This window comes from Cimex lectularius, unplaced genomic scaffold, assembly GCF_000648675.2.
Source record: "Cimex lectularius strain Harlan isolate CLEC.00 unplaced genomic scaffold, Clec_2.1 scaffold5, whole genome shotgun sequence".
NCBI lineage: Eukaryota > Metazoa > Arthropoda > Insecta > Hemiptera > Cimicidae > Cimex > Cimex lectularius.
In genome coordinates this window covers 1,583,153-1,610,124 of record NW_019392993.1, presented here as the reverse complement: position 1 = coordinate 1,610,124, position 26,972 = coordinate 1,583,153, and the positions used below count along the sequence as shown (strand labels likewise).

The following is a 26,972-nucleotide window of genomic DNA, read 5'->3' as shown; positions in this document are numbered from 1 at the left end:
TAATTACAGGAAGACTTACAATGTCATAGTACAAATAAACTCTATAAAATAACCAAAACAATTCCATAACAGCCGAATTTTAGAGAGATAGGATTGTTATAGTGTCTTTATTTAAAATTTCAATTAATTAAGGTTTTTAGTTGAGATGAAAAAGTCAGTGTCACTAGCAGGATTCGAACCCTTGACCTTCGGCTAGATACGCCGCTGCTCTACCACCTGAGCAATCGTGACTTCGATCCACTCGAACACTAACTTCCCATCTCAACCTCACATCTCGAATTTTCCCTCCTTTTTGCCATTTTTCAAATGTCGTGTAATCTATTTGATTCTCGGCTACAAATGAAATGGCCACGGAGAGCTTTAGTGACGATATACTTCATTTAACTTTAAAATTCACTAGTTTTCGTGGTCCGCTTGACCAATTAATATCTTTCAATTAATTAAGGTTTTTAGTTGAGATGAAGTGGATCGAAGTCACGATAGCTCAGGTGGTAGAGCAGCGGCGTATCTAGCCGAAGGTCAAGGTTCGAATCCCGCTCGTGACACTGACTTTTTCTTCTCAACTAAAAACCTTAATTGGGGACCGCGGTAGCCGAGTGGTTAGCATGAGAGACTCTCACGCCGCGGTCGTGGGTTCGATTCCCATCGTCGCCTCTGGCCCTTTTTTCACAATAACCCTCCTAAATTTGAACACACATATATGAATTGTCACATGGCTAATATGCATAGTTCATAACGCAAAAAAACAACTTAATTAATTGAAAGATTAATTAAAATTAGATATTAATTTGTTTTTGCTAATAAATTTGTTGAAAATTACAGAGCCTCAATAAGTCTGAAAAATGAAGACAGCCGAGGTAGATTTGGTTGGTTTGTTTTTAAAGCGTAGAAATGAAAACCTAAATAATATCACACACACACACAAACAAATAAATAAACATTAAACTTAAAAGCCCGTTATTAATGAAATATATTCAGTCTGATCTCATGAAATGAATGTCCCGGCATCTCGTCCATGGACGTCTTTATGTAATGGTCTATTTTGTGTGTTTTATTTTATTTTATTTATTTGGTAACCACTTTTTGTTTATTTTCCCCACCGGGATGGTTTTAATTTGGATCCGGAGTCACGCTTTGATGTAGGCCTTCTTAGGGGGAATAAGGATCCTATTAACTTGTCTGAACCTCTTTTTCGTCTGTTTACCGTGGTAGCCTGAAATCGAATAAACGTGGAATTAAAAGCAACAAGTTGCCTGTTTCCCACGGATCCACTCGGACCGAGTGGTCTCGTTACGTTTCTTTGCAGACCACATAAAATATCCTTGGAATCTAATGAAAAATATGCAAATGATAAGTTAAAAATAAACAATATCAAGCTCCTCCACGCCGAAACATGTTAATATAGAAAATTATTGGAACAACCAGGATATAACCCTTTATATGAGTGCGTAAATTAGGCACTGAATTCATCGCTGCATCACAAAAAATACAAGAACAAGCGACCTCAATACCATGAGGTAATGACTAAACATATTTGGAAGTTCGACTGCATTTTACAAAGTTGTAATGGTATTTTACAACGCTTTAACGATATGTGTGGAACGTACCTGGGAATTTTAATGGCACGTGATAATTGAACTAACAGAATCCAAAATATATATTCTGGGCTTAATTACCTGTGAAATAAACCAGTTTATTGAACTAATTAAAAGATTATTACATGCATTAGGTTTTAATGTTACTTAGCTATTTGCAGTATTTTGCAAGGAATGATCTTTTTTTAATCACATACGATTATCTGAAATAGTTTTATACTTACGAATACATAATTATTTATCTTCTTAACATTCAATTTTATTGCCTTTACTAATTAAATTCAAGTACTATCAGAGCCAGCGTACTATCAGCCAGGAATTAAATGAAAGATAAATTTTATTCTCGTACTTAAAGTCCGTTTAAAAAGTAAAAAAATTACACCGTGTTAACAAAGATTCGAGCCTGATAAGTCTATTTGCAAAAGCATAAACATACGAAATAAAAATATTTTACTATGGGAATTAATCTAAAAGGGGGCCAGTTAAAAATTTATGATGCTAAGTTGTAATCACTAAGTGATCAAAAAGAGAGGGCTTAAAGATGGATGGAGTGAGGAAAGGAAGGAGCCTGCGGTAGAAAGTGTATTGCCACATAATGTCGGTGTACACGTTGTGTCAAGTTGGACATCCTTGAGGAGCCGAAGATAAAACATACGAAACTATCTATTAGACCTTTAAATTCACTAATTTGGTGGTCCGCTTGACCAATTAAATCATTACAATTAATTAAGGTTTTTAGTTGAGATGAAAAAAAGTTTAGGGCACGAGCGGGATTCGAACCCACGATCTTCGGCTAGAAACGCCGCTGCTCTACCACTTGAGCTCTCGTGACCTCGATCCACTCGGACATCAACTTCCTATCTCAACCCCCTTATTAGTTTTCCCTCCTTTTTGCCATTTTTTCATCTCAACTAAAAACCTTAATTAATTGTAATATCTATTAGACGTACATCTTATCTTCAAGCTCTTTTGTAAGACCCATGCACCCAACATCTCCGTAATCAAAAAGGGAGAAAATAAGGGATGACACTTGGCAGTGGAAAAGCATCAGCGGAAAATATTATAAATACGGGCTACCGGGGCAAGTTCAGATCAAGGACAATTGAAATAAAAATTCGGCAGGAGCTTATCCGACCAAGGAGATAGAGAAAAGAAATTCAGAGAAAGAAAAGTAGGATCAAGTCCTACACGAATTGGATGAGAGATGGGTGAATAGTTTGGTAAGTAACGTAAAAGGGAGGGAAGAGGATATGATGGAGGACTTTTGATTGAGAGGATTGGATTCTTTGGCGGAACTCCAGAGTTCGACTATTAAGTTCTAATATGCTTTGAATAGAATAAATTTGTATTTGTACATGTGCACAACAATATATACAATAATTTTAAAATGTAGGGATAGTGACATTTTACTTTGACTTCCTACTATTTAAACTAATCATTTTGATATTTAAATAGTTAAGAGAAATTCCATAATAGTTTGTGGGAAAAAATTTATCTTAAAAAAAACCACAAGCAGAGGGATGAAGTCTATATATAGAATTAAATAAATGCATATAAAAAGTGTAGATGAGAAGTAAATAAATCCGACGGCTCCCTAATAAACGATAGGGCCGGCTTTGCATTGTACGACCCGATGCTCAGGGTAAACAAGAAATTGGCCCTTCCGGAAAAATGCTCCATATTTTCGTCCGAATCCTTGGCAGTGTTAAAGGCATTACAGTACGTCCAAGAAAATATATGAGTTCAAAAAGTCGCAGTTTTGACAGATTCAAAGGGTGTGATCTCTAAAATAGAAAGAATAAAAGTAAACTGTAAATGCGATCACATAACGGCCAGCATTTTAGTGATAACTAATAATTTACTCACCAGGGGCATAAATGTTACCCTAGGCTGGATCAAAGGTCACTCTGGAATAAAGGAAAACGAGAAAGTTGATTTGCAAAGGAAGAGGTCATTGACGGTGAGCCGTGCGACTACGCAATGACCAAAAGTGACTGCCAGAGTGTACTGAACCATAGGTGGATTTCAGATGGGCAAGAGTTCCATAATTCCGTTGATGGAGGCTCACTATATAGAAGCAGATTTCCTTTGGTGCCGAAAGAACCGTGGTTTCAAGGGGTCAGGGTACCTCGACATTATTTCACCGTATTGTCTTAAATACGAAGCAACCATGGTGTGTGGGGAGCACATATGTGTAGCATCGGGCTTAAGAAGTCCCCCAATTGTGTAACATGGCTACCCAGAAGATTTAAACCATATAGTAATGGAATGTCCAAGGTTTGAAAACGCAAGAGGTAAACTGCTAAACGGTATTGATGTCCTAACGATCCGGACAGACCTTACTCTCTTGAGACGCTCGTTGCCTCAGGGAACAAGGAAGTGTATGCGCTGCTATTTTGGTTTCTGAAGGCATCTAATCTGAAAATATAACTTTAGATATACAGGATCAACTTTTGTTGTAACTTACCAATAAATGGTGGAGTAGTGGCCGGGGGGGGGGAAACGTCGGGTCTCGGCGCCTTATTTACTCGGTCCTCTCTCCATCAATAAAAACTGCATGGCTAATACCTTAAGGCAAAGTAAAACAAAATAAATAAATAAAATAAATAAATAAATAAAAAATAAAATAAATAATAAAATACATAAATAGGTATATAAATATTCTTATAACGATGAATTTGAAACTATGACAAGTTTATAAGCCAGGTACATTGTGTTTGATCCACTTATGTTTCCAATTTGCATTTGTTGCACCTATGGATCTGCAAATGGGATTTGAGGAGACACTCATACGCCTAAAAAAATTGCAGATCTCATCGTATATTTCCTCCTCTACCCATTTCATGTTAGTTCGCTCGTGTAGGTCTGTCAATCTATAATATCTGGGAGAGGCAGTGGCAAGCCGCAGAAATTTATTTTGAATTACCTGTAATTTGTTAAGATTTGTTTTACAGGTAAAATTCCATGCTGGGCATGCTTATAGCAACATTGGTTTAATAAATACTTTATTTCTGAGCAAAGGGAAAATGTTCGTATAGCCGCTTTCCCGTTGCCTGCCAGATTACTTGTGCGAGCACCAAAATTCAATTTGGTATGAAGAGTGATTCCTAGATACCTCACAGTTCTTAACCACTTAAACGACTTCCCCTCGAGTAATATATTGTGGGAGAGCAGGAGGCTACGCTTCGTGAGTAGGATACAAATGGTTTTGGAATTCCATCTAGTACAGAACCATCTTACTCTTTCCAGCTCGTTATTAATGTTTTTTTACCATCGCACTAATCCTCCAGGATGAACTCTAAAGCACGATGTCGTCAGCGTACAAAGCGAGTTGGCAGTATTTGGGAGTAGGCAAAGCATTTAAAAAGATGCAAAAAAGTGTAGGTCCCAGAATTGAACCCTGAGGCACGCCTGCTTTCATGTCAAAACGGTATGCTGAAGATATGCTTTGTATATTGTTAGGTTCAAGTAGGCGTCTGAGTAATCCGTAAATTCGGTTCAGTTGTTGTCTTTATAGTTTAGTATGGGGGTTCCATGCTGTGTAGGTAAAATCCAAGATGGCGGGTCTGGTTGGATGGTCGATTACCAATGTAATGTTTATATTCACTGGAGGGCAGTTTTGTCTTCTGACCTCACCTTATGGTTTTTTTTAAAATTAGCTTGATGTGCCAGCGAGTGCACCAGTCTGTTATGAGGTGTAGGTGTTCTTTGATGCAGGATAGGGTAAGCGTGAGGAGAGGGTGTTCAAGTTAAGTTTTTAGCGGCCCAGGAGTTCAACTTTACTAAATATTTACAATTCAAGCTTGCAAATCAGAACGTAGGAAAAAGGTAAATTGGGAGTCATCAGTAAAAAGGTAGAACATTTGAAAGGAAACAATCTTTTATGGATTTAGGTCGTTAATGTTACTGCAAAAATACGCAGTCGCTTGAGCCATGAGGGACTCCGGAAGTGATGAATTGGGAAAAGGATGTGGGCTTATTTCGGGTGGAGAATACTTGAGAACTGTCCGAAAAGAAAAAGGGGAACATCAACGGAGGGTATAGTCCACTACATTAAAGTTTTAAAAAAATCGAGAATGACAATTGTGATTCCAAAATGGACATTAGTAGTTTAAAGTTCAAGGGTTTTGATCCAAAGGATCTTTTTTTCTGATATTTCATTATTATGGCAGGTTACTATCTATCAGTTTTTATAATTTCGTCTTGCTCTTTTTCTTCTTTGTTACAAGATTGTTGAACAAGAGAACATGAATCTTATTGGCTATTTTTACAAAATATGATTTTTATGTTCTAGGATTTCTACTAGATGTTGAGCCAGTAGTTTGATCGTTTCTGATATTTTTGTCCTTCCTATCCTCATTGGTTTGGTCTGCCCTAGCGCTTCCTCTTCTCCGAAACTTCAGTGATGGGTCTGTCTGAAAGAAACGAAGAAACTACAAAAGTTAAATTGTTCAGAGTATCTCTGCCAATTCCAATAAAATAATGTTATCGGTTTTCTGATGTTGAACCATTTGAAATATGTACAAAGAAAAATGTCGACCTTGATGGGAAAGCGACACTTTTCTAAATGTAAATCAGCTATTTTCCCAATTCGACCCACTTCTCGAGTCGTCAGCCCAAAAAGGAAATTTGGGAAAATCCCTCTTCCCCCGCATACCGAGGAAATGCGATCAGCGAGTGTAGACGGAGTGGAATGCAGTTGGTAGGGATGACCGGGAATGTAGCTCCCAAAGGGGTCTGCTCGGCAACCAGATACTGACCCACCATAAATTCTACCGGTCTTCTCTACTTGATTTGCGACCCAACAGGCTCGGGAATCCAGGTCTTTTCCCTTTCAGAAACACGTCGTTCAAAAAAGGCGTTGCGCTCATTCCTTTTTTTCCCTATCAAACTGACCGAGATATTGCTATCTAAACTGAACTTCTTCCACTTACCTTTCCATGCATGAATGCTTATTTAATATGGTGATTAACAGCCGTTCGATTACATTTACCTATGTATTAGGCAATTATTTGGAGCCCAAAACTGAAAAATGTTAAACATGAATAACAATTTTGGCATGAATCAGTACAATTGCCTAAATCCATATGGACCAGTTGTTTTCTTATTGTTGAATTACAAATTAACAAAAGTACCACATAACGTAAAAAAAAGTCCGTGATTTATGGAGAGATTATAATTATTGTTAAATGCTTGACACGACTTAGAAAAAGCAAAATAAAATGATAAAATTTAAAAAAAACATAATTACATTTTAGATAACATAAATGCTTACAGGCCTTCTTTCTTTTGTTTGTCTTTCACTTAATTAAGTAGAAGGACAAATAAAAGAAAGACGAACTATCTCACTGCATTCCACATCATTATTTACTTCAAAGATAAAAACCTTATCATCGGACTCTGTCCTCAACAACTTTAATTCTTAAACTACAAATTACCAACGCAGAAGACCTTGCATATAAAGGAGCATTTATAAAGTGTGAATTTGTATTTGTGTATTTGTACATGAATATAACATACATAAAATCTTTTTGTTTTAAAGTGTGTATGTGTATGTGTGTGTGTGTGTGTGTGTGTGTGTGTGTGTGTGTGTGTGTGTGTGTGTGTGTGTGTGTGAGAGCGAGAGAGAGAGAGAGAGAGTTAAAATTAAGTGTCATGGACCTTTCTTACATTTGACGAGCATTCGTACATACAAATAAAATTTACATAATTAAAAATGCAAAATACGTATAATACAAATATAATTTTTATCCTGTATACCTATATTTTTAAATATTATTGATGTTGTACAGAGCATGACTGAACGTAATCTCACGAGAGAAAAGCATTTTAGATGTTTCTTATAAATATGTTTAGATTTACATGATTGGATAAATTGTTGTAAAGTTTTATAGGTTTAGGAAAGAATGAATTATAAAAGTAGTGGGTACGACACAACGGCATTTTAAATGCAATTAGAGGACGTTTAAAACTAATTTTTTTTTTAACTTTAAAATGAGAAACAATATCAAATAGGTATAATGGTGTTATGAAAATAGTCAAATTTTTCATTTTAATAAATAATAAATTTTTAAAATGGATAAACTATAGCATTTGTCATAAATTCTAGAATCATAGTTATAGCGAATACACATATTTATAATTACATGTAACTTATGAAGATTTTTAGTAGAAAGAAATTACTGCAAGGGTATAAGTTATGTTTTGAAGCATTAGTGCATTAAAAATCTTTAGCTTCATGTATGTATTATTAATATTAAATAGTTATTTTTAATTGTTACACAATTGAATGTATTTTGCTACAAACTTATCAATATGTGTATTCCAGTTAAATACTTATCTATTACTAAGCCTAGAATTTTTATTTCGTTGTTTAAAATTAATATACTATCATCCATTTTGATATCTACAATATTATCTTTCTTTAAATTTGCAAAATGTTGGTGATGTTCTAATAATATAGTTTTACAGCTTTTAATATTAATTGATAAACCATGATCATCGCTCTATTTTTTAAACGTTTTTACGTCGCTATTTAGTTTTAGTATGCTTTCATTTATACTTGATAATTGTGATTTTTCATACTAATATTCAGGTCATCGACCTACACACAAAAGAGGCAGTTAGTAATTTTTTTAAGGATAAACAGTAAAGCCGATTGCGTTGAACCTTGAGGGCCCAAGATTGGTAAATACCCAATTAGAATAATTGTTTAATTATTAGATCTAAACCAATTAACTACATTACAGGATAGGTTAATTGATCTCAGCAATGAAATGAGTATATCATCTGGTCCAGTGTTTTTGAATTTATGGTATTTACTTTTTTAATAATTTCTACTTTTTTTAATTTTTAAAAATGAATTTTTCTAGATGGGCGGTATAAAGAGTTGTTATAAAAGGCGCCTAATCTTTTATTTGCACCAATGGTTTAAATTTATTTGTTTATTTATAATTTTCACGAAGTCTTTAGGATATTTTGACATAAGGCTTTATTTTGATGTCGTTTATTTCTTATAAGGTTGTTATTTTTATTGCGTAACCTGCAGTATCTATACCAGTTCTTGTCAAACTTGAGAGAGAGAGAGAGAGAGAGACAAAAGAGAGAGGGAGAGGAGAATAGTACGCAAGAGCAAATGAGAGAGAGGTCAACTTACATGTGCATTGTGCATAGGTAAGATATTATATGGCCATAGATAAGAAAAAGAAAAAGAAATTTCAAGAAAGTTCAAAACCATAGAAAAAAATAGACATTAAAGATGAAGATTGAGACAAAGTAGAATAGAGATTTAGACAAGAGATAGTTACATAGCTAGATAAATATATTAACTGAGAAAGAGATAGTGAGAAAAGAAAGTGTTTTTGTGTCTATACAAAAAATGTATAAATCTATGAATTGAGAAAGAGATTGTTTGATTGATAATGCCTTATTTCATTACGCAAAGTTAGGTCTCTTGGATCTCTCTACCACATAAGTGGTGTTTGAGATATCGAAAATATTAAGAGAGGAGGGATCATTTTATATGTCCAGTAAGAGAGTAATTATTGATAATAAAATTTAAAAAAAATAAAGAACAAACGCATAGAAAAAATAAATTTAAAGTTGAAAATCGAAACAGTAGAGATATAGAGGTACAGAGAGCGAGAGAGAGAGGAGGGGAAGATAGATAGATAGAGAGAGAGAGAGAGAGAGAGAGAGAGAGAGAGAGAGAGTGAGAGAGAGAATAGAGAAATAGATAAGGTAGAAAGTTTTTAAGTGCAATTTGAATAAGTGGACTTTTGGCCAATCATTATTTTTTAGTATGTAGTTATAAAATTCTAAAATCAGTGGGTGAGTTTTGACCCAATGTGGTCATTTCTGATATGCAGAGGATGACAAATTAGGCTAATTTTGAATGCCGTTTTGTTTCGTTTTCAGATTTAAAAATTTTGCCGTAAGATAATGGAAAAGCTGATACCATTTTTATACCTAAATGGCAAGTACTTCAAGGGTGTTGCGGGGGCGCGTTGAGCCCGCAGTTAACAAGCTAAATGTCCTCATCCCGCCCAGTGCATTCCACCGGCCGTGATTACAGACTCTACGGATTCTGATTTATCGCCGCTTCACAGATATTTCTTATTTACAGCACCCTTTGGTTGATTTTTTTTATTTATTTTTCCCCCGTCCGTCCGTCCAGGACGTACCCCACAGATCGGCTTATCTCAGATAAAAGCTTTGGAAATTAACTCGTGTTTGTTGTTGATTCCTCGGTGGAATAAAAACGTCAGATTAGTACATTCAAGTGGGGGTTGGGTATTTACGGAAATGTCTTTAAAAAATCTAAGTTATAATCCAAAACCTATATATAATCCTTATAGTTGGATACTAAAATTAAAAAAAAAAATTAAAATCAGATACAAATGCTTTACACTTACTAAATCTTTATAATAAAACAATGGTAAAAAAATATGCACATCATATTAATTTACGTTATCGGAAATATCATAACCCCCCATCCGTCCAGCCAAATAATTTTTTAGACTTTTTCCTTTTCCAGTAGCTTTCTGATTTTTCATATTCCAAAAAAGTCACTTCTACTTGACATTCCTCAGTGACCATTAGCGAGTTAAAAAGTTGTAATAAGCGTCTGGATATTTTTTCTATTGCGGAGAAGACTGGCTTCCTTGAAAAATCTCGAAATACGAAAAAAGAGCCTATTGTTTCTGGGAATCTAAAATTACCTATACCTTGAAATATATATAAAAAATGAGCAGCACAGTCCTGTAACAATATCATATAATTTCTCTTTGATTTAAAAATAAGCAATTATTGAAACATAAAATTAAAAATGAAAATAACTAACAAAATTTTATGTAATTACAATGAATAAGAAGTAATAATGATAATAAATCTGTAATAACACTCAATTTAATTTATGTTATTACATTTTTGCTGGCTAATATTAGGATATACGTGGTTGACAGACAGACAGCATTGTCGAACAAAGCCGAATGGGTCCATCATGTAGAGAAAGGTTGCTCGAGTGTCCCACATAACTAAAGGATGTCATTTTTTGGCCATGAGGCTCTAGAACCATTAACATGTAAAAAGATCATATGCTTGTTATTTATCAATCTTTGAATGGGTCCAAAACTCCAAAACCAAGAAAACACAACAACCTGATAACATCCTGGGTTCCATGGCACAAACAAATTCTAGGTCAGGACCTATACTGAGAGTAAAAAGATCAAACACAGACTCCTTCATCCAAGAATCAGCCAAAAAGTGTTTTATCTCCAGAAGTGTCAGAAATAGTGAACTCATAGTTAAAAACAGCCAAACAAATTACGATATTTACAGAGTATATAACACCGGTGAGCGCTACCTATATATTTACGTACACATGGATATATTCAATGATAACCCGATTTAGGGGTTATGCAGAAGAAGAAACTGCCAACCATATTATGTACGAAAAGGAATCAATCACTGGAGACGAAACCTACGGCAGCAAGAAGAAGAATAGCAGAATGACGGAAAATGGAATTACATCTTAAAAGAAGGATAGAGTCATTTTAACTAAACTAAGGAACTAGGAACAGTACTGTGCTTAAGGAATACCAAACCCACGCTTCTTATTATCCTCCTCTTCCTCCTTCTCATCATCATGAAGAGAGCGTGGGCCACTGCAAAACTTGTACGACCCATTTCCACCTTCTTTTCTTAGTCGAGAAAAGCGACAGGGCGCATTTTCGTGCATAAATATTTAAAGGAGGGAAAATTCAAAAGGTGAGGTTGAGATGGGAATTAGTGTCCGAGTGGATCGAGGTCACGATAGCTCAAGTGGTAGAGCAGTCGCGTATCAATCCGAAGATCGTGGGTTCGAATCGCGCTCGTGCCATTGACTTTTTTTATCTCAACTAAAAACCTTAATTAATTGTAATAAATATTTAACATGAGGCAAGGGCGACATCCATTGAAGTATTTGATGATGTAGAATAGTAAATGTAGTTTTTTTTTGTGTTTGGACAAATCGTACAAACCAAAAAAGAACTAATACACTCTGGTACCTTTTCACGTAAAAGGGGTGGTATTCTTGCTGTTCATTCTTCGGGAGATATTTTACACGAGAAAATCTTCTGAAGCCATGAGCAAAACTAATAATTCCTACACCTTTCCTCTGTTAATGGTAAAATGATATTGTTCGACAGTACTCACTGTCTGTACCATCCTTCGTAGTTGTGAAACGTCCTTCCACACAAAGTCCCCTAAGGAGAGACATTCTGGGCTCTTGTAGAGGGAATTCATTTGTTGGATTTTCTTCCACCAATACCCATCTTTGGAAGAGATTTAATGGTCCTCGAGAATGTGAGATCTAATTAAAAAATTGTTTGCACTTGCTAAAGGACGCAACACATTTATTCCTTTGACGGATCACGGATTTCTCTTCTTATCTATTTAACTTTGGCTTGGGTCTTCTTTCTATTTTAATGCGAGTGTAAACAGTTTCAGCCATTGTCGCTAACGTAGTATGCTGTAGTTTGGTTAGGTAGTGTAGTTGTAATCCACGAGTTAATTATATTTAATTATTAGGACTTTATGATTTGGTAAAATAAAGAAATACAGCATGAAAGTTACGTAGGTAATGTTGCCTCGTCATGAAATAGTTACTTGTAGCATAATCATTCTCACGAAGTCCATGCAATGACTTCATTAAAGGTAAATGGTACTTTCTTAAAACAATTTTTTCAAATAAACCAACAAAAAAACATTTAAAAAAAGGTAGGTAATAGCGATAGGAACAGAGGTTCTCTTTGTAAAGAATGAATAAAAAGAGAGGAAAGTGTTCTAATAATAGGTCTGGCGGGAGGTCTATGATTTCGTAGCGGCATCGCTCTTGTCTAGGAGTGGTTTGGCCGGTAAGGTCTAGGCTCTGCAGTAGGCTAGTGGGCTAGGGCATTCCATTCATTGCCGTAGGTGCCTTCCCCGGTCTAATATTGTCTGGTCTCAAGTGAGAAAGCTCTGCTCCCGGCCCCTCTTCTTCGCGACTGAGGCCCGCCCGTCCCTCTCCAGGCCTCCCTCCTTGCCCTTGACACTGACCCTGCCCGGCTCTTTTCCCACGACTCTCCGCCCCGGGATAACTACTTATATGCGTTAAATATAATTTGGTTAATTGTTGGATTGCGATCCTTTCTTTTTTGCCCCGTGTATCCGTAACCGTTTCGCTTTTTTACTCCCACTCCTCGATAGCGGGTGATCTGATCAATCCTTGAGCCGGTCGCGGCACGCTTAGCAGGCACCTTTATCTCCATCGTCCATTTATTTATCTCGCCAAATTTCCTTAAAGACTGACCACCGTTTATCATACTTGATATTTGAACTTTACAGCTTTTTTTCTTACTTTTGACTATTTTCTATGTCTTTTTCCATTTGCGTTCCTTATTTTGCATGTGTGTTATAATTTATTCACTGCTTATAATAATTCTAATGTGTTTTTCCTAAATCCAGTCACATTAGGCTAAGGGAGTAAATTTCCACCTCCACCCAAATTTCATAGCAGATGTTTAATTTTCAAATTGTAATCATTAACCAATAATCATTTTTTAATAAAATTATATGAATTTTTTAATAAAATTATATGACTACTGATTTTAAGGAAACTTTTTTGGTTATTTTAAACCTAAATATATTAGAAATGTGTCCAGCCATTTTTTCAAGGAGCCCAAGGAGCTGAAAAAATTTTGCAGGTATTTTAAATAGGTTTCTTAAAATTGATTTTCTGCCTTTCTTACGGATATATTTCAAGTTTTGTATATATCAGGCGATTTGTTTTTTATCTTAGTTAAGAAAATAATATGCAGGATAGCATTAAATGAGATTACATATATAAACATTTACAAAAACGAAAACACACTTACATTAAAGTAAGCCAAATAATATATTTAAAAAAATGGATTGACATTATTTCAGGTCCGAAAGGATTTTAGCTTTCTCATTTAAATTTTTTAACCTTAACTTTCTACTTTTTTGTCCTCCCTTAGTCGAATCACTTTGTTAAGCAGGGTTCTAAAATAATAAGGAGGATGTAATAAATTGGAGTAGATGTTAAAAAAACGACAAGAAGCTTCCAGTAAAGTTGGCCTAAAACCTTTTTATTAAAAAATCGTGTTTGTTTTAAACACCATTTAAGACGTTGGATTAATCCATGGTTTCATCCTCATTTTTCACATTCATTATCACATAGAAAGCAAAAGTCTTGTTGTTCAAGAAGTTAGATTGTTAAAGGTTCAAAGAAAATAAATCCTGCTTTCCAACCATTGTAATAACATTGGATAAAAATTATAGAAGTTAAGAATTTTTAAGTGCAACACCGGAACTCGATAAAAAAAATTTTTTTGCCGGATTAATCCAACGAAAAAAGGCAATTTTGTTGTTTGTTATGAAAATTCGTTTTTAAGGGTTTTGTTGTTTAAGGGTGTTGAAAACAAATCCCAGTTTTTATTTAAAATGTTTTTGGCCTACTTTACTGGAAGCGTCTTTTCGTTTTTGTAACTTTTTATACGACTAATCTTATTTAATACAATCCAGCTTATTATTTTATTACCCTACTTTAACAAAATGTTTCGACCGACATATAATATCCTTGAAATTTATGAACAAAACGGCGGAAAATTAACTTTAAAAAAATTAAATTAGGAACCTAAAATAATTTTTGGTTCCTAGATTGACAAGTAAGCTCGTGCAAATATCTAATATTTTATATTTAATATAATATTTAATATTCTATTGACCTAATAAGACCAAACAAGATTTCCTTGAAATAGTTGTTCCTGCATCCGTGGTCTTCCCTTACCTTGTGTTAGTTTAGATATATGATGCCCACTGAGAAGACGCCTCTTCGTAATGGGTATCCTACCCCCCCGCTTCTCTTTTGCCGCTTCTGCGAAATAAAAAAAGAAACGGCAAGGCACTACCTCGCAGAGTGTGATAGGTATGCTAGATCTAGATTTGAAATTTTTGAAGGAGAGGAGATAAATTGGTCCAAAATCTTGGGGTTAGTCCAAGAGGTTTATGCAGGACACGTGAGCCTACCAAGTCCCGGACCTTTTAGGGATGGGGTACGAGTCTACCCAGGCATTTAACCCCTCGGGTCTTGGCCGCCCACCCTGCATAATATATATATAGTTTAGATATCCCAAAGGTGATAATAATAATAATAATAATAATAAGTGTTTTATTGTGGCCATATAGTAAAAAAAAACAATGTTTACAACGTCAAGTTACATTTTGTTTGATCTAATAAGGTCATGTTTTATTTATACATGTTTTAATTTTATTTATACATTTCTTTTAGATTTTATTTACACATTTTTTAAGTTTATTTATACATTTTTTAAAAGAAGTTTCCTCTTCCTTTATTATTTATACATTTTTTAAAATTTATATACGCATTTATAACAATATAACTCCTTTCATTTTCGCTATAAACAAGCGGGGGCCATATTTCTTACACTCTTTTTTAGCAAACCATATGTGACGTTATTAAATTTTTTTATTAAAATGAGAGAAAAAATAAAATAACTTCACAAAAAAAAGTTTAATTTATTGTTAAAATTAAAATTTGATTCCAATGTTTCATGAAAATAATTAAAGATATACAATAAAAAAGTAAATAACTTACAATTTGATATGAGGTAAAATCTCAAGTAACCTTTTGAGCCCTTTCAAATTAAATACTCAAAATAAAATCGTTCTTAATATTTATACATTGAATACTTTCAAATAGTCGATGAAACACCTTCCAAAATCTTTTGTCTCAAAAATTTAAATATTTTCTACTTATTACTACTAATTACAGTTTAACAACGATCCACTCAAAGCCCGAGCAAAATGGCGACTGATGATCCTTCCAATCACTTCCCTCTTTCTTAAAGTCTCCAGCTGACCCATCCACGACGAATCGTATTTGGAGGTTTCCTTATTCGTTTGAAATTTGGAACTTTTAATTGTGATGGGCCAACACATATATTTTTAGGCCAATATATTCTGGATGTACTTATTATTTTCCAATACTTAATTAATTATCAATGAATAGAATATTAATGTAAATAACACTTTTTTTTGTATGGGCCAAAAGTTTGTTTTGCATTATCTATCTGTACTATCTTCATCCACATATTTCGAAGTACACAGTTGTACAAGAGAAGACCCAATGTTTTTGAAGGGGCATCTATAATATAGATACTGTTTTTGTTCTTTTAAAATTAAAAAGGTAAAATTTTACCTGCTCGATCTTTTAGTCCATTATCTTATCAATATAATGACAACTTGACAATTAAAAGGTCAAGAGAATTCTGAAATTTCAACATAAAAGCGGTCGGGCGTGGATGCAACTTCACCCATTTCACGGCGCTCCGGGAAACTAAACCCTCAAGGCAACGTTGCACTTGGAGTAGTTTTCCGATTTGGATTAGTTATTAATTTTTACACGCCGTCCTTTTATTATAGCGCTTAATCCTGTGAGGAAAAAATGAAAAGAAATTGTTTGTTTTGTTGAAATTAAAGTAAAAGACTGTCAATCTGGTTGAGAAAAATTTTTTGTTTTCAAAAATAACATTTATTGACTGATTTTGTAAACGTATTACACTTGGAGTTCGTAACGTATCTAATTGGAAGAACTGGAGGGAGAGAAAGGCAGAGAGAAAGAGGAAGAAGGAGAGAAGGAGAAAGTGAGTGTGTGAGTGAGAGAGGAGAGGGAGGTTTATTATATTTATTTATAAAAGCCCGCAAAATTAGGTCTCATCGACCTTTCGTACATTTAACGAACAATCTTACATACAAAGAAAGGTTACATAATTCCAAATAAAAAACATGTATAATAATACAAATATAACTTTTTTACTGTACACATATACACATATATAAATACTAAATGGTTAGAGGTAGAGAAAAAAAAGGAGAATGGGAGGAGAGAGAGAGAGAGCGTAAGTGAGTGGGTGAGAGAGCGAGAGGGAGGAGAGAGAAACAATAGTTAGAAGTACCAGCAAAAACAGGGCGAATGGGAGAGCGGAAAGAGAAAGAGGGAGGAGACGGACAATAGTGAGGAATACCAACAGAAACAGGGTGAGCGGGAGAGCAAATGAGAGAGAGAGAGAGTGAGAGAGAGTGAGAGAGAGAAGAGAGCAATGTTAGTGAGTTAGCGTGCATGATGTACAGTACATAAATATATAAATATTAAGGAGATAATAAAAAAGAATTAAAAAATTATCTAAATAAATCGTCAGTCAAAACCGAAGTAAGAGGGTTAGAGCGAGATTCATGCATTGGTAGTGAGGAAGAAAACAGTGTGATGTAAATTAAATATAAAGGGTGAAAAATAGATAGAAAGAAAAAGATAAATAAAAAGCCAAAAGAGAGAGAGAGAGAGAGAGAGAGAGAGAGAGAGAGAGAGAGAGGGAGAGAGAGAAAGGGTGAGAGGGAAAAAAGAAAAAGAGAGATAGATAGATAGATAGATAGAGAGAGAGAGAGAGAGAGAGAGAGAAAGAGAGAAAGCGAGAGATAGGTTCTGGAATGTGTATGCTTGAAAAAGAAGAGAATAAGAAAGAAGATAAGGAGGCAGATCCATGCATAGATTGAGGGGATGAGAATGAAGTAGAGTGTCAGAATTGCATGCCTTGTTTGTTTTTTTATCCTTCTCAATGTTTCTCCTCACCTCTACTCTCCATTGTTCCATTGTTTTTAACGTTTTTCCCTATTATCTTTCTTTTTCAATAGCATTAACCTTCCCTAAAACGTATCATTTCAATTTGGAAGAACCGACCATCAGATAGATATTTATATTATTTATTAAATTTCGAAAATAACTTGTAAAAGGTCGAGGGGCTAAATAAAGTATACAAAATACACTCGTAAATGACTTGTCACTCCGATTCAATAACATAATTGAAAACGACCTGTGGAGGAAAACCTCACAAAAAGTCACTCTTTTACAATGAGATTATTTCCATTCTTTCTTTGTTGAGTTGATCGTTCTCCAGAAAAGTGAGTAAAAAAAGCCCCGAGGTGAATAGGATGCAGTTTGTCACTTAGCTCACAATGGGGATTGACGTTCCACTCAAAAGCAACACATTTCTCGCTGATTTAACGCCATATTACAATTTAATTGGCAAATGTCGGTTTTTCAGTAGGTAATACCATGTATATTTATGAAATTAGCACGTGTTAAAACATAAAATTCAATTGTACAATTTTTTTGTAATTAGAAAAGTAAGAGAGACCTGCATTAATTGACCGAACTTTCCTGTTGATGAGAAGCATATATTTAAAGATAATGAATCGTTATGCTAAAAAATGTTAACACGAGAAACGAATAAAAGCTTTTAGGCCGTTAAGATAAAATCAGTACCGAATAGTAACTTAATTTGATAGCGAGGATAAACAGGTTAAGGATAAAAAAATTCAAAATGACTGCATGAGAGACTAATATTAATAGTAAGAGATTAAAAAGATAATATGACACACACAAACAGTAGTTAAATAGATAGAATAAGAATGGGGTAAAATATCCAAAGAGGCATATGATAAACGAGAAAAATCCAAAAAGAGTGAGAGATTATGTGTGCTTATATGTAAGTGTTGGTTATGCGTGTGTTATGAGAGAGAAATGTAAAGGTCGATAGATAGAAAGATGGAGAAAGAGATAGAGAGAGAGAGAGAGAGAGAGAGAGAGAGAGAGAGAGAGAGACAGACAGACAGACAAAAAGAGAGAGAGAAAGATTCGAGAAGAATTAGAAAAAAGTGAAGTCAATGAGAATGTAAGAGTGCGTGCGAATTACATGTATGAGCAGAGAAAGTGAGAGAGAGAATGACATACAAACAGAAAGAGGAAGAGTAGGAACATCGTGATTTTGTGTTTTGTGTTGTTTTTGAACTGAAAAAGAGATAGAATTGAAACAGAAAACAAAAAAAGAAAGATGGGAGAAAAAGACGTTAGAAAAATAAATAACTACTTACAGGATAGGTAAGAGAGAGAGAGAGAGAGAGAGAGAGAGAGAAACACAGACATAGGGAGAAATAGTAAGAACAGTAAAAAGTAGAGAAGTGTAGAAAATAGTACAGAAATATGTAAAGAGAAAGAGAAAGAGAGAGAGAGAGAGAGAGAGAGAGAGAGAGAGAGAGAGAGAGAGAAACACAGACATAGGGAGAAATAGTAAGAACAGTAAAAAGTAGAGAAGTGTAGAAAATAGTAGAGAAATATGTAAAAAGAGAGAGAGAGAGAGATTGTGGGGAGAAAAATGATATCTTGGTACAGAAAAAAGAGAAAGAGAGTGAGGGTGTGTGAGAATGAGAGGGTGGGGGGGCAGTACGATATAAAGAATAAGCTAGAAACTGAGTGAGAGAGATTGAAAGTCAGGCAAAAATACGAACGTATATTATTAATAAAAAAGAAGTAATAGTGCCATAAACATACATATATATAGAGATAAAGGTAGAAAAAGGGTACGAGAGAAAAAACAACGCCATAGTGCAAATGAGAGAAAGATTGAGACAAATAATGAGGGAATGATGTGATTTCTACAAAACCTTTACTTGAATAGCGGGTGGGAGGAAAAAAAAATATTTTGTGTTGGTTATTTGCATATTTAAATAATTTATGCGACAGATATTATGAAATATGGTATATACTTGTTAAATGCAAACGGTCCCTTTTAACCGAACATTTATAATTGTCGAGTCGTGAGGACCGATTAATGAAAGATATTAATACACAATCGATGTTCATCGAATGGCCATTAGTAAGAGACAAGTGAACCATCGACTATTGATAATGGTGATGCTAGGAACAAATGAATGGAGCCAGATTCATTGTTGGGCCATCTACGGATTTAAAATACTCACGGGCTATAAACGGTGGCTGAGATGGTATCCAAGGTAAACATCTGATTGCGTCGGACGCCGGCAAATTAATATTCGGAAGGCATCGCTTTTCGGCCGTTGATGTTTCATTGTTAGACAATTTCGTATAACAATACTTATTACACCTTATCTCCTGAGGTGTCATAAATTCAATACTTTGGGACATCCTGATTTAGTATGGTTTTTATCATACTTGATAAGGACCTGTAGTCATCCTGGTCTGCCTACCTCGTTACTAGTGCGTTGGCAGACCGGACTGACTAAACACAGGTTCATTACCAGGCAACCCTTAACACATCACGTTTTCCTTAAAAGTAAATATGAAATAACTTCTAATTCTTCTTCTACAGAAGAAATTAATTTTTTTACATGATTAGAATAGATATCATGCATTCTAGAGTAGATAAGTCATCTAAACTTTAAAGTCCGTCTACAATCCGCCACACCTGCTACTGAATTTCATATTTTTAACTTTACCAACTGGATTATATATACAAAAAGATTTATATTATTTTTTTAAAATTATGGGATAATTAATTTTTTTAAGCTGTCGACTTGGTACTTACTTTATGAATTGGTATTACTATATTTGAAACACAGCCTTTTTACGCCTTTTCATCAGCGTTAGCCTGACATATTTTGGTTCTTGTGAGAAAATGCGCATTTCTCTTCAAATTCTTAGGCCGATTTTTATCCAATTTAGATCTTTTTACCAAAATTTGCAGGCGGCCGTCAGTATTTTTGTTCCGAGTTGGATTTTGTTACAGTTGTCGCATCGTCTCAATGCTCGTGAGAAAGTTACCTTAAATGAAATTTATCGGCGGGCTAGAGCTGCGAGATTGCTTTTTTGAAAACGTCCTTGGGGTATTCAAAAGAACGAGTTCATCTTAGGCCTCTCGCCTCCTTTTCTACGCGTCGGCGGTCTAACAATAAACGGAATGCGTCACACGTACCTACTTGTTATTTAGGAATTACGAAATCGTTTCTAAGAAAGGACGACAGAAAGAGAGAAAAAAGAGAAGAGGAAATGAATTTTGTCTTTTTAATTCGAGACCCGTGTCCTCTTTCCGAAAGACGCCGCATTCCATAGCGTACTCACGGTGGACATGAATCCTTCCGTTTGAACTTACAAAATCACACGAAGACCTACAAAATCGGTTGGGTGATAAATGAGAAGGCAGACGGATCCCAGGAATGGATAGAAGAAACGAAGAAAAATAAAATTCACCGAGGCACGTGGCCCTCTCCCGCGGATTGAAATTAAATTAGGCAATTTCCTGCCCAACGATATTGATATGTACTTTGAATAGTACCGGATTTCTTTTTTCAAAAATAAATCTTTTTTGTTGCTGTGTTCAAATTCAATATTTAACTTAACCCCTCAATTATTATATTTTAACATACACCTATCCGATGATCTCCCGCTATGTATCTACAGATATGTATAAATATATTACAGCTAACATGATATTAAGGGTCATAGCTACCTACATAAGTGCAAATTATTCTGAACAGAAAGTGAATGGATGAGAGATATAAGAGATATAAAGAAAAATAAACACATATAATTTATAAAAACGATAAAAAGAGAAATGACAGGTAATATGAGATGGATGAATGAGAGAAACAGGAAGAAAAGGAGAGGAGTTGAGATAGTGAGAGAGAGATAGAAAGATAAAGAGAAAGGGCGAGAGAAAGACAAGAACAAAACTATGACATAGATAAATGGAGGGAAAATACGTAGATTAGATATAAAGATAGATAGTTCGATAGATAGATAAATGAATAAGATAGTGAATAAACAGATAGATAGATGAATGGATAGATAGATAGATAGATAGATAGATAGATAGATAGATAGATAGATAGATAGATAGATAGAGAGAGAGAGAGAGAGAGAGAGAGAGAGAGAGAGAGAGAGAGAGAGAGAGAGAAGAACAAAACAGTGACATTTGTAGATAAATAGAGAGGACTCAAAGACAGATAAATACATAGATAGATTGATAGTGAGATAGAAGAGAGAGAGAAAGAAAGAGAGAGAAGAACAAAAGAGTGACATATGTAGACAAATAGAGAGGACACAAAGGTAGATAAATACATAGATAGATTGATAGTGAGAGAGGAGAGTGAAAGAAAGAAATAGAGAGAGAGAGCGAGACAGAGAGAGAGAGAGAGAGAGAGAGAGAGAGATAGAGAGACAGAGAGAGAGAGAGAGAGAGAGAGAGAGGGAGGGAAGGAGAAGAACAAAACAGTGACATATGTAGACAAATAGAGAGGACACAAAGATAGATAAATGCATAGATAGATTGACAGGGAGGAGAGAGAGAGACTCGCGTTTGTGTGTGAAGATGGATGAAACAGAGACAAAAGACAGGTAGTGAGAAAGACTTAGTGATAAACAGAAAGTGAGAGTGAGAGAGAGAAAGGACATAATAAAAAGAAAGGTAGGGAGAAAGAGAAGCAAGAAAAAAAGATTGACAAGTAGATCAACGCATGTCAAGCAAAAGTAAAAAATTATATATATATAACGTAGAAAGGGGAGCAAGATGGAGAGACTGAGAGGAAGAAGGAGAAAGAGAGGAAGAAAGAAGGTCGTTGAAAGAAGGTGACCGACTGAGTAAGAAAGAATGTGAGAGAATGTGTGTGGCATAATTTGATTAAACGAGTGATAATGAAAGTAAGAGAGAGAGAGAGAGAGAGTGAGAGCAAGGTAAATATATATGTAAATGGTTAGATTAAAAGCAGGAGAGAAAAGTAAGAGACGTTTGCGATAAAGAAAAAATAGATAAATAAATATATGAATAACATATAGCATGAATAACATGCAAGTTCGAATTATAAATATACATACACAGAGAAGGTTTGAAATTAGTCATTCGTAGAAATGAATAGACAAAAAGATAATTACGGAGAGATTAAGTAAGTAATGATAGGTATACAGAGATTGAAAGGAGGGAGGGAAATAAGTGAAGAAATAAGAAAAAAAGAGAAATAAATTCTTCTATGCTAATAAATTATTTTTTGATTGATTTACGTAATGTTCTACTACTATAAAATCATACATGTTAGCATTTAATTATTTCTCTAGTTATCATTTTTCTATATCTGTATGAAATAAATAATTGAGATTAAATCTCTTTTTTTCTACTGTTTACTCTACTGCTCTGTCAATATATTGGCACCTACCTTTTGAACTCCTCTTCTACCTCGCCATCGAATGCATAGGCAAGCTTATTTGTTCAAATCATCATATTAATCTTGTTTTTATTATTTTACAACCTTTTTTGAATTTGTATCGTGTGTTCACGTATCGCGCTTTCCTGAATAACTAAAAATTATATAAATTATAGTCTTCGACAACGAAAATATATCGTTTGTATTTCACCGATTCAAAGAAGAGCGAATAATATTAGACCTAGAAGTGGAGGTGTTATTTTGTAATTATTAATTATGCCTAGAATATAACTTTTTATTATTCAAAAAAGAAGTGTATTTTCAATATTTTTGTTGTTGTAAATCTGGTATATTTGAGTGCAAATTACGATAGCCAGGTACAAAAAGAGGATTCCAATTGCCTTCAATCCAAGATCTCTCTTTGGTATGAAATTGGCAGGTTAACAGTGAAATAAATACAGGATTCGAGTCAATCAGAATTGAGTAAAAGCCTAACGCCGCCGAACATACTAAATACACGTTTTTGGTACATTCTTCCTTCTTCTAATAACTCGTTAAGGGATATTTTAAGTAGTTCGCGTGACTGCCTATAGAAGTCGGTCACGGTTTTCGTATCTGGAAAGGAGGAGGATTCATCCAGCCAGTTCTGCATAAATGATTGAAACTTCCTGCCAGGCAACATTCCTGTCCACGGCCCAGCTGGCGGTGGCCCGGCTCGTAGCGCGGTTTCCCTTTTTTTCTATTTTTCCTTCGTTACTAAATAAGTTTCTTCATAGAGATCGAACATGTGTTTGCCTACCATTGGACAAACATTGACACACAAACAGGAATGCCGGGCGGAAGCATTCATCAAGCCTTTTTCATATTCATGTCTTGTAGGGCGATATAGCCGAACTCGCGCTCCAATGAACTCTTATTATTATGAATTTCATAACAGGTCCTAGCCTCGCTCTTTTCAAATAATGACTTTACTCTCATTACAAAAACGAACCGGCTTTGAATTGAATCAAACACGACGCTCTTACACTACACTGTTGATGTTTAGGCGTAAAAAAAAGGTTCTGAAGCCTTATGTATGACAGCTCATGCTTTGGAATAAGTTGAGAGTATAGATGATATTTAAGGCTAGCATCATGTCAAAAACTGAGACCCTGTACTAAACCGTATAAAAGTGGTCTAACTTCACCAGATCCATCAAGTAAAATAGTTATCGAGTTAACGGACATTAAAATTATTCCCGTAAACTGAGATAATCGGGTGTTTTATAATCGATAAAATTTGTGACGCGAAGAAGCTATTTTCGCATTGATAGAAATTTATTGTCAACAGAACCGGTCGACTAATGTTAAGCTTTGGTTCATCTTCCACGTGGAAGTGTTCACAAAATAATACGAAAACAAGAAACAAGTTATGCTTGAAAAGAAAATATAAAAAAGGTAACAAAATTTGAACAAAATTGAATTTCATCAATGTGTGGTGATTAGTGACCATGATTATTCAGAAATCGTGAGATGCGGTCTGGTGTGATGTAGGTTTCAGAAAAACATTTTCTTTATCGTGCCAACGTTTCGATCTTTATTGAGATCATCTTCAGCGCCTGGGATTTACAAACATTTTTTAAATTTAACAAATACATGTAGGATGTGGAAAAAAGTGAATTTATACAATGCAAAAAATATATTTTGTACATTCAATCAAAGTATATCTCACTGGCACTCTCAATACGACACGCAAGAATGGCATACTTACGCAGAAAACAAACACTTTGAGTGAGTAGAAATACTTTCTGATTTCTGAATTTTCATTATTGTATTTCTGTCGGGCCACTTTTTTCATCATCGAGCCATGCTTACCTATTTATCTTTTGCATTTACAAACAAAATTATATACTCGCAAAACCTATGAATCCAGAACACGTTCGCTTATACAAGAGGCATCTCAAAAAATTTATCTCATTAGCATCTCGAAAATTATCGTTTTCTACTATCATCACAAAAGGTCGTTCTGGTAGATTCAGAATAATGTACGTAATAACACAATAGCATATTTAGCATGCTTGTGAATATCAAAGACAAGGTCTTACTGGTGGCGCACTTGCACAATTAAAGAGGGAACGAGTGAGGTAGTGAGTGCGTGTGAGAGAGAGAGAGAGAGAAAGAAGAGGAAAAGAAAGAGAGAGAGAATGGAAAAACAGACAAGGATGCGAACGTATACAAATGAAAATGAAATAATAGTACGATATGTAGATATGTTTAAAAATAAAGGAGAGAAAGAATGCGAGAGAAAAAATCCGCCTTGAGAGATAGATTGATTGAGAGCAGAATTAGGACTGTTGGACTTCTCTTACAATCCAATAGAGGATGAGAGAGAGGCAGAGATAAATAAATATAGAAGATAAAAGAATAGATAAAGATCAATAGAGTAAGAGAAAGAACGAGAATGGGAGTAAGAGAGTGAGCGATACAGAGAGAAAGAGTAAATGAGTGAAAGAGTAAGTAGTTGAGATAGTTGTATTATTTTATAAATTGAGACTTTGTGATAGGAGTGAAGCAGTCAAAAGTGATAAGATACAATGATATGCTGTACATTAAACAAAAAATATAAATAGAGAAATAGCGACGGAGATGGTAATAAAATAAGATATATATAGACAGAGATAGAGAGAAGGAGGGAAGGTGAGAGAGAGGGAGAAAAAGAGATGATAAAGAAAGAAAGATGTAGAAACCGACAGATAGACAGAGGATGATAAATATAGAAAGAATTAAGATAGATGCAGATAAAAATTTGTACCCTCATACATCTAGCTCAACCATAAGACCTCACTTTTATACTTTTACTCTTTTCAAATCAAATTATTCCATTAAATTCTGTCTCCTTCAAAAAATTGAACAATATCGAAATTATTTTTCCTTGGTGACTAAATATTTCGTACTATGAGGATCCAAAGGTTCTGCTGAAACCTGCCCTTTGGATTTTCTTACAGACCAATAGTATGTCTTTAACCGTGATTACAACTCAGCATGTTAAACACAAGGGCAGAGGTTCCGTGAGATTAGAAATCCACTGGTAATTCGTGTGTGCCCAATTCTAAGCCTTGTGAGTAGATAAAAATCTTCTTTTCTTGAATGCTTAGTCAGCGGGATCCACTGTTTAACGTCTGCTTTAATTTTTTTAGTGTATTTCTCGGAGTGTTAAAGTAGTTTTTGTTTTTATTTCACCTTTAATACAAACATCAAAATTCAAGTGTGTAAATTGATGAAATGGGTTTTTCCCTTAGGATTACTTCATGTAATCATATATTTGTTTTTGTGTTTAAGACATTTTCATAGTCTGTCGGATGTCGGTTTATTTTGGAACTGATGAAGTAACAAGAATGCCTTTTAAAACGACGTCCTTGGATTGGTATGTCTTCCGGCGAAATTAGACCTATAATTTAAATTTTGAATTCGCTCCTCTTCGGCTTCGAGGGCCAATTAGAACGCGCGGCACTGACAGTTATTATAGGACCTGTGGGGGGACATTCGTACCATTAGCCTAGCAAAACTCTCAAAAGGCGTAACACCGCTCATTATTCAATCGTCAATTACAACAATCCATTTCGAAAAAGTGCGAGAAAATCTGACAAGGCAAAAGAGGCAAAAACACGCGAAGAACTCGTTGAGCAAACTTGCGAGCAAATGTTTGAATTACCCGTGTAATTGTTTTCACTTGAATGACTCAAAGGTTTTGACTTGTCCTGGCTAAAACGTAACCAGCTAAAACTATAAATTATTTCCCACTGCTACTTTATATTTTTAAACGTAATTCATGCGTTCGTACAAGAAATGTATACATTTCAGTTTACTAAGAGAGAAAGAGATTGTGGGTCTTAGTTTATGGAAGTTACGTTTTAAAATTATCAATGTTTATTTTTGTTATACTTCAGTAATAGTTCAATATTTGTCTAAAAAACATGCTATTGAAAATGAAATGGATTTTCAAAAAGAGGAGAAAGTAAAAGCTCAGCATGCATATATATATAGCGTGCATATATATATTTAGTTTTTTTTTTAATTAATTTTTTTTTTAACTTATTACTTTATTCTGAAATTCTATCTAACTAACTCACCGCTGATGTAGAGAGAGGTGCGGCAAAGAATACTCTGATATCAGATTCACACACGGCGGAGTCCCACAAGGGAAAATTCTTGGCCCCATTCTGTATGCCTTGTACCCCTAACTTTTCTATACATTCCAACACCATTCCACCGATGCAGTACCGCAATTTTGTCTTCTAACATCAATCCAACATCCGGTATCAACGAACAC

The 26,972-nt window shown here is 34.7% G+C and overlaps 1 long non-coding RNA gene across 1 annotated transcript; it reads right to left on the bottom strand.

Moving 5' to 3' along the window:
• Positions 1-951: 951 nt before the first annotated feature.
• On the bottom strand, positions 952-26,972 carry LOC106666086. The gene is made up of 3 exons (XR_001340383.1): positions 26,773-26,972; positions 4,063-4,163; positions 952-1,213 (listed from the first exon to the last, which is right to left on the bottom strand). It is a non-coding gene; the product is annotated as an uncharacterized LOC106666086 (long non-coding RNA).